General features: G+C 49.0%; 1 protein-coding gene across 2 annotated transcripts in view; it reads left to right on the forward strand.

The window, feature by feature from the left end:
• The first annotated feature begins 6,774 nt into the window (after positions 1 to 6,774).
• The window catches only part of LOC140735733 (OTU domain-containing protein 7B-like), a 33,086-nt gene continuing 25,167 nt past the window's right edge, over positions 6,775 to 14,693 (forward strand). Inside the window, exon 1 of one of the 2 annotated variants that reach the window (XM_073061163.1) lies at positions 6,775 to 6,981. The gene's annotated coding sequence lies outside the window, so the exon portion shown is untranslated. The remainder of the gene's footprint in view (positions 6,982 to 14,693) is intronic. The other variant, XM_073061165.1, reaches the window with a different exon arrangement.

Raw genomic sequence — 14,693 nt, forward strand, 5'->3', positions numbered from 1 at the left:
TTCATTCCTGACATAATTCTCATAAACCTCCTCTGGACCCTCACTAATGCCAGCAGCCCCCCCTTTGATAAGGGGTCCAACACTGCTCACAATACCCTCACTCAAATGTGGTCTGACCAAAGCCTCAGCGTCACATCCTCGCTTTTATACTCTAGTCCTCTCACAATGATTGCTAACATTGCGTTTGCCTTCCCCACCACGACTCAACCTGCAGGTTAACCTTTAGGGAATCCTGCACAAGGACTCCTAAGTGCCTTTTCACCTCTGAACTTTCTCCCCATTTAGAAAGGAGTTCATGTCTTTATTCCTTCTATCAAAGTGCATGACCAAACTCTTCGCTGCTCTACATTCCACCTACCATTTCTTTCCCCTTCTTTGAGTTGAAGTACAGGAGGGAGTGTGGGTTGTCTGGATGGGAGCAGACTTTGGAGGCTGAGTATCTTCAGGAGAGGACTGAAAGTTATTTAAATGCCAGCATTTTGTAGGTGTTGCTCGTTGAGTGTTTAAGTAGTCTCATAGATGGTTATCAGAATATGTTGAGTTTGCATTGATAATTGGTTTATTATTGTCACGTGTACTGAGGTAGTGGAAGTTCCATCTGTATTCAGTTCCGGCAGATCATTCCATGCAAAGCAACATATAGACAGCACAAAAGACAGATAATGTTCTACAGTTCTCTGTCAACCAGAACAGCGAGATTAACATCAGCAGGAGGAGATAGTCAAATGCAAAGTTCCTGAGGCTTATTAATAACATTAACTTACTTATCGAGCACTTTCCATATTATCGATGTAGTTTAAAGTGCTTCACAATAGGATAAAGGGCATTCATACACACAAAAGCAAAAAGATGTTAGTTAAAAGCAAGGTTAAATAAAGAGGTTTTGAGCTGGCATTTAAAACCGTCAACTGAGTCTGCATCCCTTTCAGTTTTGGGTATTCAACTCCCCAGTTTTGAAGCGTTGTTATAAAATTATCTTTTGAGGGGGATTGCTTAAATTTTAGAGACCAGCAGAAGAAGACCTGAGAGCTGGAACAGGATTATAAAACGAAAACGATTCTGTGATGTAGCCCGGTCCCAGAGCAGTGGGTGTTTCAAAGACAAGCGAGAGAACCTTAAAATCAATTCTAAAAGATACAGGAGGCCAGCGCGGAGTAGTTAGGGTAGGAGTGATGTGCTGCCTCACCCTGGTTAGGATTGAGTGATAAATGCCAGGTTTCCGCAACATCTTGTTTTGTTCATGGATGGTAATCGTAGGTTTACCGCCCAACTTTTTCCAAAGTGTGGAATGCATTCACGGGGGGCGTAGACAGGGTGAATGCACACAGTGTTCCCCCCCCCCCCCCGGGAAAGGAAATCAAAGACGAGAGGGCACAGATTTAAGGTAGGAGAGGAGAGATTTAGAAGTGTGATCACTCAAGTCGAGGATGGTGGTCTCCTCAGAGTTTTTCCCTTACTGGAGAACCCCCACACGTGACCTTGTTTGACTTTGTGGGGAGGCATCACCACACGGTCGTTGACAGACGGGGGTCAGGGTCCAGTGACATGCAGTGCAAGACAACCGAGGACCCTTCGCTGCTCTCGTGATGTTACCTTCTGTTGACATCTTTGCTGGGTCGCTCTTTGTCCAGAACCTTCCCTCAACCTTACCGCCATGGGTGACTCTGCCAGGAGCTAAACTCCAGACCGCGTCGCTCTCGGGATCTCAGAAACACACGAGCCTCTCCACCACGATGAGGTGATGATCCTCAGGGAAGATTTAATAGGAAGCCAAAGGGTGACTTCTTTACCCAGAGGGTGATCAGTAGATGGAACAAGTGGCCAGAGGCAGTGGTTGAAGCAGGTACATGAACATTTATAGGTACTTGGGCAGGTACACGGATAGGAAAGGTTCAGAGGGATATAGACAGGTACACGGATAGGAAAGGTTCAGAGGGATACGGACAGGTACACGGATAGGAAAGGTTCAGAGGGATACGGACAGGTACACGGATAGGAAAGGTTCAGAGGGATACGGACAGGTACACGGATAGGAAAGGTTCAGAGGGATACGGACAGGTACACGGATAGGAAAGGTTTAGAGGGATACGGACAGGTACACGGATAGGAAAGGTTCAGAGGGATACGGACAGGTACACGGATAGGAAAGGTTCAGAGGGATACGGACAGGTACACGGATAGGAAAGGTTTAGAGGGATACGGACAGGTACACGGATAGGAAAGGTTCAGAGGGATATGGACAGGTACACGGATAGGAAAGGTTTAGAGGGATACGGACAGGTACACTGATAGGAAAGGTTTAGAGGGATACGGGCAGGTACACGGATAGGCAAGGTTTAGAGGGATACGGACAGGTACACGGATAGGAAAGGTTTAGAGGGATACGGACAGGTACACGGATAGGAAAGGTTTAGAGGGATACGGACAGGTACACGGATAGGAAAGGTTTAGAGGGATATGGAGAGGTACACGGATAGGAAAGGTTTAGAGGGATACGGACAGGTACACAGATAGGAAAGGTTTAGAGGGATACGGACAGGTACACGGATAGGAAAGGTTTAGAGGGATACGGACAGGTACACAGATAGGAAAGGTTTAGAGGGATACGGACAGGTACACGGATAGGAAAGGTTTAGAGGGATACGGACAGGTACACGGATAGGAAAGGTTTAGAGGGATATGGAGAGGTACACGGATAGGAAAGGTTTAGAGGGATATGGAGAGGTACACGGATAGGAAAGGTTTGGAGGGATATGGACCAAACATGGGTGAATGGGACTGGATCAGATGGACATGTAGGTTGCATGAACAAGTTGGGCAAAATGGCCTGTTTCCCTGCTCATTTAAACCAGATTTGAAAATTTTCATTATTGTCACGTGTACCAAGGCACAATGAAAACTTTGTTTTAGAAACATAGAAACATAGAAAATAGGTGCAGGAGTAGGCCATTCGGCCCTTTGAGCCTGCACCGCCATTCAGTATGATCATGGCTGATCATCCAACTCAGAACCCTGTACCTGCTTTCTCTCAATACCCCCTGATCCCTTTAGCCACAAGGGCCATATCTAACTTCCTCTTAAATATAGCCAATGAACCGGCCTCAATTGTTTCCTGTGGCAGAGAATTCCACAGATTCACCACTCTCTGTGTGACGAAGTTTTTCCTCATCTTGGCCCCACATCTCGGTTTTGCATGCCATCCCTCCCTACCATTGAGCACATCTGCATGGGGCACAGTCGCAGGACAGCAGCATCTATCATCGGGGACTCTCACCACCCAGGCTAGTTAGATAGATAGATAGATAGATAGATAGATAGATAGATACTTTATTCATCCCCATGGGGAAATTCAACTTTTTTTTCCAATGTCCCATACACTTGTTGTAGCAAAACTAATTACATACAATACTTAACTCAGTAAAAAAAATATGATATACATCTAAATCACTATCTCAAAAAGCATTAATAATAGCTTTTAAAAAGTTCTTAAGTCCTGGCGGTAGAATTGTAAAGCCTAATGGCATTGGGGAGTATTGACCTCTTCATCCTGTCTGAGGAGCATTGCATCGATAGTAACCTGTCGCTGAAACTGCTTCTCTGTCTCTGGATGGTGCTATGTAGAGGATGTTCAGAGTTATCCATAATTGACCGTAGCCTACTCAGCGCCCTTCGCTCAGCTACCGATGTTAAACTCTCCAGTACTTTGCCCACGACAGAGCCCGCCTTCCTTACCAGCTTATTAAGACGTGAGGCGTCCCTCTTCTTATGGTGGTGACATCCGTCAGTCTCGAGAGACCATGGATCTGTGCCTGGAGTTTCCAGGGCGCAGGCCTGGGCAGGGTTGTATGGGAGACCAGCAGTTGCCCAAGCTGCAGGCCTTCCCCTCTCCACGTCACCGATGTTGTCCAAGGGAAGGGCACTAGGACCCAAGCAGCTTGGCACCGGTGACGTCGCAGAGCAATGTGTTGTTAAGTGCCTTGCTCAAGGACACAAACACGCTGCCTCAGCTGAGGCTCAAACCAGTAACCTTCAGGTTACTAGTCTGATGCCTTGCCCACTAGGCCACGTGCCAACACATTGCTTACTTATCTATCTATCTACCTATTTATTTATTTGGTTAGTATTTCCTGCACACTAGTTGTGTTGACCCTGGCATCTACAGATTTGGACCAGGACAGGCTATTGATGATATCCACTCCTAGGAACTTGAAGCTCTTATCCCCCAATGATAGATGCATCCCTTACCCCACACTCCGCTTTGTTACAATATTGTCTACATGCAGTGCTCAACCTTAATCCCAGCCCGTCACTGGACACTCCATTAAACTGATGTTTTGTACAAAGTTTCCCTGTCTGGTTGCACCGGAACCAGAATCAGAATCAGGTTATTATCACTAGTACCTGATGTGAGATTTGGTGACTTAGAAGCAGCAGTTCAATGCGATACATCACATAGAAAACAAATAATAAATGAAATAAAAATAACGATAATAACTGTGGTAACTTCTACTTTACAAAAGGACCACTCGACAATTTGATGGCCAAAAGATCATCTTTATCTGGGACGGCAAATGATATTTACAAAATAGAGGCTTCCAGGTACCTCGTGTGGCATGGGTGGAGGAACTATATACAATGCATACTGGGAGTAAAAAGAGCGGAAGTAAAGACCCTGCCAACCCCGGATCCTGCCTCTTGCTACCAACAGCTTCCCGATTAGTATTAACCTACTTTTAATAATACTCACATTACAACAATAACAATAACAATAAATAAATTACAGTATACGTATATTAAATAGGTTTAAAAAAGTGCAAATAAAGCAAAAATAATAAAAGTGAGGTAGTGTCCAAAGATTCAATGTCCATTTAGGAATCGGATGGCAGAGGGGAAGAAGCTGTTCCTGAATCGCTGAGTGTGTGCCTTCAGGCTTCTGTACCTCCTACCTGATGGTAACAGTGAGAAAAGGGCATGCCCTGGGTGCTGGAGGTCCTTAATAATGGACTCTGCCTTTCTGAGACACAGCTCACTAGAGATGTCCTGGGTACTTTGTAAGCTAGTACCCAAGATGGAGCTGACTAGATTTACAACCTTCTTTTCAGTCCTGTGCAGTAGCCCCTCCATACCAGACAGTGATGCAGCCTGTCAGAATGCTCTCCACGCTACAACTATATAAGTTTTTGAGTGTATTTGTTGACATACCATAGTCACGGCCTGATACGGTAATTCCAATGCACAGGAACGTAAGCAGCTGCAAGAGGGGTGGCCTCAGCCCAGTACATCGCGGGAATATCCCTCCCCACCATTAGGAGTGTCTACAGGAGGGGCTGCCTCAAGAAGTCAACATCCATCATCAAAGACCCCCACCATCCGTGCCTTGCATCAACCTCAGCCTGACGTCCCAGGTTCAGGAACGGCTACTTTCGTTCAACCGTCACAAACCTACACACTACTTCAATACCCACTCTATGACCACTCTGATCACTTTGCACTTAAGTGGAGTTTTTAAAGTTCTAATTGTACAATAAACTGTACAATTTATCCTTTTCTTGTAATTGCTGCTACCTGATGTTACGATCCCCTGATGCTGCTGCAAGTAAGTTTGGACGTGACAATCACAATCAGGATCAGGTTTATTATCGCTGGGATATGTTGTAAAATTTGTTGTTTTTCAATGCCCAAAACATACGAGGGGTGATTGATAAGTTCGTGGCCTAAAGTAGAAAGAGTCAATTTTAGAAAACCTAGCACATTTATTTTTCAACATAGTCCCCTCCTACATTTACACACTCAGTCCAGCGGTCGTGGAGCATACGGATCTCAGACCTCCAGAAAGTGTCCACAGATGGGTGATTGATAAGTTTGTGCCCTAAGGTAGAAGGAGATAAGTTATACAGCTCTCAAACTACAGGTCATCCCAGTCAGCGAATTGGGCTCTATTATTATAATTTTAAAAATATATATAACTATGTTTTCCTGCTATCAAAATTAAATCTGCTATATGTGTTGTACATTGTGTGTGAATATTGGTTCTGTGTTTTGCATCTTGGCCCCAGTAGAATGCTGTTCCATTTGGTTGTATCAAGTGAATGGTCATCATCATCATTCAGGTGCCTTGTCATTCAGCATGGGCGATCATGTCTCTCCATCCATCACGGTCCCTGACCCTCTGAATTGTAGTTGTTGCCTCCTCTGTTTCTAACCGTGATGTTAATCCATCTATCATTTGATTTCTCTGTCAGCCTCTGCTGCTTTTTCCTTCCAGCTGTCCAGTTTTAACTAAATATTCTAACGTCTCTCTTCGCATGATATGTCCAAAGAATTTTGATTGCTGTTTTCTGATTTTTTTAAGTACTGAACGTTTTGTTTTCGTTCTCTGTAGAACTTCTTCGTTGGTTATCCTGCCCGTATGTGATATGCATAGCATTCTTTAAGTGTATGGTGGAATGGAATCAAACTTGAACCCAAAGCCTCTGCAGCTTTTTTCGATCCGGTGCAAAGCCTCTCCATACCAGATGATGATGCAATAAACTCGATTTTGCAATACAGGATTACGTCACACCTTGGCTCCCTATGATGTTCATCAGATGACGCAAGACTAACAGTCGCGGTCACATCATCCGCTCCGCCGCCGATGACGTCAACTGACGTTCCTTCCAATCCCACTTGACTGGTGACCGAGCCCTCCCACCCAGCGCGGTGATTGGTCGGCTTGGCGGCCTCCAGTGTCCAACGTAACCAGGGGCAACCTGGCCGACCATTGGCTGGCGGGGCCCGTCAGTCAGGTTGGGTCCTCCGGTCCAGCAGGTTCGGTTGCACTGGGAGGAGTGAGAGGCCTTGGCGTTGCGGCCGGGAGCCCGGGGCTCAGTGTTACGGTCTCGCTGCACCCCTCCCCACCCACCTCTCATTGGCCGGGCGCCGCCTCTCGGGGATGCGTGGCCACTTCTGGTGCGACTGCTGACGGGGGGAAGGGAAGGTAAGGTAAGGTAAGGCTCGGCGCCCACCCGCCCGCCTCTGCGACGGACTTCCTACCCGCTGGGCCCCAGAAAAGCCTCGGGCTCAGGTGGACGCGCTGCCCCCGGTGGGTATAGACTCGGCTGTGCCGCAGCTTTCCCTGTGCCCTTCTGGCACGGGAGGTGGAGGGGTGGACTGAGTCCCTCTTCCTGGAAACGTCCCCCGGGGGTGCGCTCTTCCTGTGGCTGGACCCAGGGCAAGGACGGCGGAGCTACGGGCTCTTTTCCCCGGCCGCCACTTCTCTTATTGAGCTGGCTCCTTAGGCCAGCTCTGTCCCCACTCCTCATTCCTTCACAGGAAGCAAGTCAGTCAATGGGTCAATGAAGCCAAGGTTGGTTTCGCGTTCAAACTCCTGCTAAAGTCTAATGTATGGGAGGATTGGAATTAGTTAAAGGGCTGATTTCCCCCACACTATTGCTGTGGTTAGAAAGCAACTGGATTGCAAGCACTGTGTTGTTATATAAATTGGCTCTCGACCTTCGGTGTGGGCTCGCATTCTTGCTTTCGTTCTCTTCTGCACTGTGCACCTCCTGACGAGCCCGGTTTCAAACTTTGCCTGCTCTGCAGAACACTGGCACATCGTAGCTCTAGGTGCAACGCCTTGTTTGATAGAAAAACAGGAAATTCTGAAAATTAGACTGCAGGTCTGACAGCATCGCAGAGAGGGAGATGGGCATCGATCAAAAATCTTCTTGTGCTTTCAGAGTGCCTGTAGGTTTTTTTGCTATTATACTGCATTTCTTGTGGGTGACAATAACTGTATAGCACCGGAGGGGTCTGTCACTGTATAACACCGGGGTACGGTACCGGTGGGGACGGGTCTGTCACTGTATAACACCGGGGTACGGTACCGGTGGGGACGGGTCTGTCACTGTATAACACTGGGGTACGGTACCAGTGGGGACGGGTCTGTCACTGTGTAACACCGGGGTACAGTACCGGTGGGGATGGGTCTGTCACTGTATATCACTGGGGTACAGTAACTGTGGGGCCGACTGTATGACACTGGGGTACGGTACTGGTGGGGACGGGTCTGTCACTGTGTAACACTGGGATACGGTATCGGTGGGGACGGGTCTGTCACTGTATAACACCGGGGTACGGTACCGGTGGGGACGGGTCTGTCACTGTGTAACACCGGGGTACGGTACTGGTGGGGACGGGTCTGTCACTGTATAACACCGGGGTACGGTACTGGTGGGGACGGGTCTGTCACTGTGTAACACTGGGGTACGGTATCGGTGGGGACGGGTCTGTCACTGTATAACACCGGGGTACGGTATCGGTGGGGACGGGTCTGTCACTGTATATCACTGGGGTACAGTAACTGTGGGGCCGACTGTATGACACTGGGGTACGGTACTGGTGGGGACGGGTCTGTCACTGCGTAACACTGGGGTACGGTACTGGTGGGGACGGGTCTGTCACTGTATAACACGGGTACGGTACCGGTGGGGACAGGTCTGTCACTGTGTAACACCGGGGTACGGTACTGGTGGGGACGGGTCTCTCACTGTGTAACACTGGGGTACAGTATCGGTGGGGATGGGTCTGTCACTGTATATCACTGGGGTACAGTAACTGTGGGGCCGACTGTATGACACTGGGGTACAGTACTGGTGGGGATGGGTCTGTCACTGTATAACACCGGGGTACGGTACTGGTGGGGACGGGTCTGTCACTGTATAACACTGGGATACAGTACCGGTGGGGACGGGTCTCCCACTTTATATCACCGGGGTACAGTACCGGTGGGGATGGGTCTGTCACTGTATAACACTGGGGTACGGTACCGGTGGGGACGGGTCTGTCACTGTGTAACACCGGGGTACGGTACCGGTGAGGAGGGGTCTGTCACTGTATAACACCGGGGTACGGTATCGGTGGGGATGGGTCTGTCACTGTATAACACCGGGGTATGGTACCGGTGGGGACGGGTCTGTCACTGTCTAGCACTGATACAGTACTGATGGGAACAGGTCTGTCACTATAACTCCTGGGTACAGTGCTGGTGGAATGATTTTTTGGCGATAAGTGGTTGTCTGCATTTGTGTTGCCGGTGACCCAGGCACGGTGTGCGGTTTTAGCCAGGGTCAGCCATGTTTCATCACGTATGGTGACTGGAATGACATAAGCAGTGAGGCTGAAAAGATGTGATCTTCTTTTGCGTCACCTGCCCGGAATAATCCTGAATGTGGGAAGAGGGGTGAGGGGATTGCGCCGGCCAATCTCTTCTCAACGCCTATGCCTGGCTTTGATGCTTCTGGTGCACCCTGCGTCGTACCCCGTCCCCTGGCTGTGTGGTGAAAGGCGATGCTGGCAGATGTCAGCAAATGTGTCTGAGCAGAGCCAGCACCTCTCTGCAGACCAGTACCCCCTGCACCTGTCTCTGTTGAAGTCACTCCATTTGGTTGCAAGTTTATTATCAAGATTTAGTATCCTAATTGTTTGTCTCTCGGCCTGGTGTGGAAACAGAAATGGGAAAGTGCACAGGAAGTAGAGGATGCAGACCAGTGCATCACGGGTAAAGCCCTCCCCACATCGAGCACACGAGAAAGCAGCATTGAGATCAAGGACCCCCATGTTCCAGGCCACGCTCACTCCTCACTGCTGCCATTACAGGAGACTTGGGTTGGACACCACCAGGTTCAGGAACAGTTGTTACCCCAGAACCACGAGGCTTCACTCACTTCAACACCAAACTGAGTCTACAACTGATCGACTCACTTTCAAGTGTTCCATAAATTTTACTGCAATTCTTTATTTTTTTGTAAATGCCTGCAAGTAAATAAACCTCAGGGTAGTGTTATCATATACCTTGAATCATGTTCTTCCAGGCATTTACAGGAAAATGAAGAAATATAACAGAATTTGTGGAAAAACAATACTTAAAAAGACAGACTGGCAAACAACCAATGTACAAAAGGAGACAAGCTGTGCATATTAAAAACTATATCCTGAGAACGTGGCTTGTAAAGAGTCCTTAAAAGTGAATCTGTAGGTTGTGGAATCAGTTCAGAGTTGTGGTGAGTGAAGTTATCCACAGTTCCTGAACCAGGCTTCTCTGAACTGCCTGCCCAGTGGTAGTAGTGAATGGCCTGGATGGTGGGGGCCCCCGATGATGGATTCTGCTCTCTTGTAGTAGTACTCTATGTAAACGTGCTCATTGGGTATACAGTGCCAATAAAAAGTATTCAAGCCACCCTCCTTGGAAGTTTTCATGTTTTATTGTTTTACAAATTAAATCACTGTGGATTTAATATGGCTTTTTTTTTACGCTGATCAACAGAAAAGACTTTTGTGTCAAAGTGAAAACTGATTTCTACTGAGCAAGCTAAATTAATTACAAATATAAAACACAAAATACTTGACTGCATAAGTATTCACCCCCGTCAGGTGCTCCTTTGGCAGCAATTACAGCCTTGAGTCTGTGTGGATAGGTCTCTATCAGCTTTGCACATCTGGACAACGCAGTTTTTCCCCATTCTTCTTTACGAAACTGCTCAAGCTTTGTCAGATTGCATGGGGATCGTGAGTGAACAGCCACAAATTCTCAATTGGATTGAGGTGTGGGCTCTGACTTGGCCACTCCAGGATATTAACTTTGTTGTTTTTAAGCTATTCCTGTGTAGCTTTGGCTTTATGCTTGGGGTCACTGTCTTGCTGGTAAACAAATCTTCTCCCAAGTTGTAGTTCTCTTGCAGACTGCATCAGGTTTTCCCCCAGGATTTCCCTGTATTTTACTGCATTCATTTTACCCTCTCCCTTCACAAGCCTTCCAGGGCCTGCTGCAGTGAAGCATCCCCACAGCATGATGCAGCCACCACCATGCTTCACGGTAGGGATGGTGTGTTTTTGATGATGTGCAGTGTTTGGCTTGTGTCGAACATAGTGTTCAGTCTGATGGCCAAAAAGCTCAAATTTGGTTTCATCAAACCATAGAACCTCCTTCCAGCTGACTGCAGAGTCTCCCACATGCCTTCTGGCAAACTCTAACCAATATTTCATGTGAAAATTTTTTTCCAACAGTGGCTCTCTCTTTGCCACTCTCCCTAAAGCTTCAGTTGGTGAAGCACTCGGGCAACAGTTGTATGTGTGGTCTCTCCATTCAACTGCTAATCGACCACAACCAATTGGCTGCACTAGTGATTTGGTAGATCATATTAAAGGGCGTGTATACTTATTCAATCTATTATTTTGTTTTCAATTTGTAATTAATTTAGATCACTCAGTAGAGATCTGTTTTCCTGTTGATCAGTGTCAAAAAAGCCAAATTCAACTGTGATTCAATGTTTTAAAACAAAACATGAAAACTTTTAGGGGCAGTGAATACTTTCTATAAACATTTAAATGGAAGGTTGATCACCTTCTTTTGCCAATGATAGGTTCTTTGTTTGTAAGGACAACATTAGTAACATGAAAAAGGCAAGAGAATGGAGTTGAGAGGGATAATAAACCAGCTGTGATCGAATGGTAGAGCAGGCTCGATAGGTCGAATGGCCTGATTATGGTGCGGAGAGCTTTTGCTGTGATGCACTGGGCCGTATCCACCTCTGTAGACTTTTCCATTCCTGCCATTGGTGTTTCCATACCAGGCCTTGATGATGCTCTCCACTGTGCACCTATAGAAACTTGTTAAGGTTTCTCTGTGAATCTGTTGCTTGGGGTTGGCTGCTTCTCCATCTTGAAGGCACTGAACAATGTCTGGAGAGATTTCTCATGGAGTTTGTGTAAACCTGTTGTCAGGTCTCTAATTCCATCATGATGTTGCTTGACTGACAACTGCCATGCTGTAAGCTGCCCCCAGAGTTCAGAAGAATGATGTAGGAGTGAGGACGTCCCTTTAGAACAGAGATGAGGAAGTTCTTTAGCCAGAAGCTGATGAATCTGTGGAATTCATTGCAATGGACGGCTGTGGAGGCCAAGTCCTTCATCGTTAGGTTGCATCTGGAATTTCCAGTTAGTGGACGATTTCCTTCCACGCCGCTCTGACACATTGGGAAATCATGTACTTGGCAGGTTACAGCAGTGGTTTACCTTTGCCTTCTGCCGGGTGAGTTTGAAGAGATCACTGCACCTTGCAGTGGGTGACCAGGACATCTTAAATGTCTTGTTGTGCTCTTAGCACTCCACAACGCCTTCTGGCCTGCCTTCTTGACCGTTGGACCGTTAATTGGTCTCTTCCGCTCAATCCGCCAGGGCCAGACTTCACACACTGGGATAGGCAGATCTCCTACCTCACCCAGGGTCGAAGACCCGTTGGCTACCCTCACCTGGTTTGGCCCGTCTGCCGAGACGGTTTACCGGAGTGTGGCCGCTGCGCATGTTACAGCTACTTGGAGCCACAGGTGAGAGCTGACCGCCAGGTGGGGACCAAAGGTGGATGAGCTGGCCTGAAAAAGGGCACGACAAGCCCCCCACCAGAGGTGCTACCCCTCCCTAGACACCCCATACACCCTGCTAAGTCCTTAGGTATATTTAAAGCAGAGGTCGACAGCTTCTTGTCAAAGGTTATGTGGAGAAGGTAGGAGAATGGGGTTGAGAGGAATAATTAATCAGCCATGGTGGGAAGGCAGAGCAGACTCGATGGGCCAAAAGGCCTAATTCTGCTCTTATTGCCTCTCTGTTAGTTGAGAAGGTCATTAGGTTTAAAATTGGGCCCTTAGCTCCATCGTCCTGTGAAGTTGATGGTGTGGTTGAAGTTCATCAATGTTTCTGTGACCTATTGCATCCACTGTACAGGGGACTGGCCTGTACATCTTCACCAGAGCCCCGCTGAGCCGTCTTGTCCATTTCTACCTCTCGCAATGGGGGCTTTGAGAGGCTCACATGTGGTGAAATGCGTCGTTTTCTTCAACAACCAACACAGTTCGAGGATTGTGACAGGCAACCTGCACGTGCCAACGTGCTTCCAGCACCAACATAGCATGTCCACAACTTCCTAACCTGTGCGACTTTGGAAACTACAGCTCCTTAGTGTCCCTGGTTCTCCCAGTGTGACGATGGGTCCTGGCTAAAACCACTTACAAAACTATCCTTGCAGGAAGTAGGTGTTACCCAACGTGTACATCAATGGCTGACTTGTACGGAAAGGTGATATTCCTCCTCCCGGTGCCAGAGGGAAAGAACTCTGAGGAAAAAGTTTAAGCGTTTGTCCCATTTCTGAGTTAAAATGGCTGGAAGTTGGTGTAAAGTTATTTTTACTTTCTGCCAGCACAAATGAGTCACAGAGTTAATAAAGTATCCCTTGACAGACAAGGGTATGGATACAGACTTCAGAATAGCATCTGATCACCACTGGGAGTCCCAGCAGGATGTGGTTCATGAGATCAATTTCACAACCCTGGTACGATACCGGTGGGGACTGGTCCGTCGCTGCGTAACACCGGGGTACGGTACCGGTGGGGACGGGTCCATCGCTGCGTAACACCGGGGTACAGTACCGGTGGGGACGGGTCTGTCACTGTATAACACCGGGGTACGGTACCGGTGGGGATGGGTCTGGCACTGTATAACACTGGGGTACGGTACTGGTGAGGACGGGTCCGTCGCTGCGTAACACCGGGGTACGGTACCGGTGGGGATGGGTCTGGCACTGTATAACACTGGGGTACGGTACCGGTGAGGACGGGTCAGTCACTGTGTAACACCGGGGTGCGGTACTGGCGGGGACGGGTCTGTCACTGTGTAACACCGGGGTACGGTACCGGTGGGGATGGGTCTGTCACTGCGTAACACCGGGGTACGGTACTGGTGGGGATGGGTCTGTTACTGCGTAACACCGGGGTATGGTACCGGTGGGGAGGGGTCCGTCGCTGCGTAACACCGGGGTACGGTACCAGTGGGGACGGGTCCGTCGCTGCGTAACACCGGGGTACGGTACCGGTGGGGAGGGGTCCGTCACTCTGTAGCACCGGGGTACAGTACCGGTGGGGATGGGTCTGTCACTGTATAACACCGGGGTACGGTACCGGTGGGGACGGGTCCGTCGCTGCGTAACACCGGGGTACAGTACCGGTGGGGACGGGTCCGTCGCTGCGTAACACCGGGGTACGGTACCGGTAGGGAGGGGTCTGTCACTGTATAACACCGGGGTACGGTACCGGTGGGGAGGGGTCTGTCACTGCGTAACACCGGGGTACGGTACCGGTGGGGACGGGTCCGTCGCTGCGTAACACCAGGGTACGGTACCGGTAGGGAGGGGTCTGTCACTGCGTAACACGGGGTACGGTACCGGTGGGGATGGGTCTGTCACTGCGTAACACCGGGGTACGGTACCGGTGGGGATGGGTCCGTCGCTGCGTAACACCGGGGTACGGTACCGGTGGGGACGGGTCCGTCACTGTATAACACCGGGGTACGGTACCGGTGGGGACGGGTCCGTCGCTGTATATCACCGGGGTACGGTACCGGTGGGGACGGGTCTGTCACTGTATAACACCGGGGTACGGGACCGGTGGGGACGGGTCTGTCACTGTATAACACCGGGGTACGGTACCGGTGGGGACGGGTCTGTCACTGTATAACACCGGGGTACGGTACCGGTGGGGACGGGTCTGTGACTGTGTAACACCGGGGTACGGTACCGGTGGGGACGGGTCTGTGACTGTGTAACACCGGGGTGCGGTACCGGTGGGGACGGGTCTGTCACTGTATAACACCGGGGTGCGGGTACCGGT

This window comes from Hemitrygon akajei, chromosome 11 (genome assembly GCF_048418815.1).
Source record: "Hemitrygon akajei chromosome 11, sHemAka1.3, whole genome shotgun sequence".
Classification (NCBI taxonomy): domain Eukaryota; kingdom Metazoa; phylum Chordata; class Chondrichthyes; order Myliobatiformes; family Dasyatidae; genus Hemitrygon; species Hemitrygon akajei.